Consider the following 1,893-nt stretch of genomic DNA (forward strand, 5'->3'; position numbering starts at 1 on the left):
GTACTTCCTTGGGGAGTATAAAATAAATAAATAACTACAATATTTTCATTAGCGTTGACAATGTTCCTTTGAGCCTCTTTGGATGCTAGAAATTTATGTATAAATTTAATGTCCTTGGCATTTATGAATTCTAGCTCATTAGAAGTATTTTCTAATATACTGTGTGGGTGAGGAAGCAATACCAGTGCTCATGTTAAAGATGTATCAGGCCTAGGTCCAGTTCTCAATCTTCAGCATAATACTTTTATTTTTTTATTCATTTATTTCGATTAATATACACTTTAATGAGAACGGTTTCCTCAGTAACTGCATCTGTGCGCTGAATCTGTGTGGTATCAGGGACTTTGCTACCTGCTCCACAGGCTTCAGATGCCACTGCACCACCAACTCCCCAGTGGTCTTGAGGCACGTAATGGACATGGTCTCTTCTGTGGGAAGTCCCTGTGGCAGCTTCAGGGGCTGGATGCGTATCAAGTGTTTAATCACTTTCAGCTTTGCATTCAGTGATGGGAATGTCCTCATGAATTTGAGAGCTCTGTGCCTTCTGTAGTCCAAGAAATCTTGATCACGTCTTTTTCCCAGTATGGCCACCTCTTTGTACTTCTTATTCTTGTAACAGTGTGCAGTTTATAAGGGGTCTTGGGGTCCCCACAATATTTTTCATGGTCTTTAGGTCTAGGCCGAAACACTGGAATTATTGATCTGATAAATTTGTGACGAATCCACTCTGTACCCATGAGACATTCTGCACCTTTTTTCACAGTCTGTAGGCTGCCTAGAGGCCTCTCAAATTCTCAAATACTGAGCGCAGAACCCCAGCCATAAACGTGGTGATTCTTCTCTGTAGAGGCAGCAACTGCTGTATCCACTCCGAATATCACACCAATACTTTTAAGACATGCGTGTTTGGAAAAACCCTGTGATGTTTACAGTGCTATCCGAAGAAAATGACCCATAAGAAAATGACCCATTACTTCATTCCAATCCTGAAAAGAGTGTTTGAAAAAGACTAGTCTCTAGATTCCTGTGAGACATGAAAATTTCATAAAAGTCCACAAAAGGTTTGACCAAATAAAAAGACACTAAATCTTAGATCAGGAGTGATAAAACTATTAGAACAACTCAGAGTTTGAATCTATTTTACCAGGTTTTTTTTCAACCCATGAGCTAAAAAATAGCTTTTGTATATGTATTAGACATGACGGTTTCCTAGAATAATAGAATTTATAGAATCAATATTCCTCTATATATATAAAGAGGATTTATTAGAATGACTTCCAGGCTATGGTCCAGCTAATTCAACAATGATTGCCTATAAACAGGTCCAAGAATCCAGTAGTGGTTTAGTCTACGAGGCTGGATGTCTCAGCTGATCTTCAGTATATGCCAGAATTCTGAAGAACTAGGTCCTCATGCCAGTGAAGGAATGGAGTTGCCAGCAAGAGTGAGAAGAGCAAGCAGAGAACAAGCTTCCTTCTTCCATGTCCTTTATATGCGATGCCAGCAGAAGATGTGGTCAGATTAAGGTGGACCACCTCAAATGACTTGGATTAAAGATGGATCTTCCCACCTCAAAGACCTGGATTAGAAGTGTGTCTTCCCAGTTCAAAAGATTTAATTAAGAAAAACTTCCTCACAGGTGTATCCAACAATTTGGGTTTTAGTTAACTTCATATGTACTCAAATTGACAACCAAGAATAGCCATCAGAGTATATTATGGTATATTTAATGACTCGGGGGGAGAAAGACAGAGGTTTTATGGCACATAAACAGCATATGAAATTCAAATGTAATGTCCATATATAAATAAAGTTTTATCAGACCACAGCCTCCGTCAGCATGCACAGGGGCTGCGCAGGTCTACTACACCAGTTGGGATCCTAGAGCTGAAA

The 1,893-nt window shown here is 39.4% G+C and overlaps 1 pseudogene; it reads right to left on the reverse strand.

The window, feature by feature from the left end:
* Positions 1 to 252: 252 nt before the first annotated feature.
* On the reverse strand, positions 253 to 823 carry LOC116888119 (annotated as a pseudogene).
* Between the last annotated feature and the right edge of the window lie 1,070 nt (positions 824 to 1,893).

Source organism: Rattus rattus, chromosome X (assembly GCF_011064425.1).
Source record: "Rattus rattus isolate New Zealand chromosome X, Rrattus_CSIRO_v1, whole genome shotgun sequence".
Classification (NCBI taxonomy): Eukaryota; Metazoa; Chordata; class Mammalia; order Rodentia; family Muridae; genus Rattus; species Rattus rattus.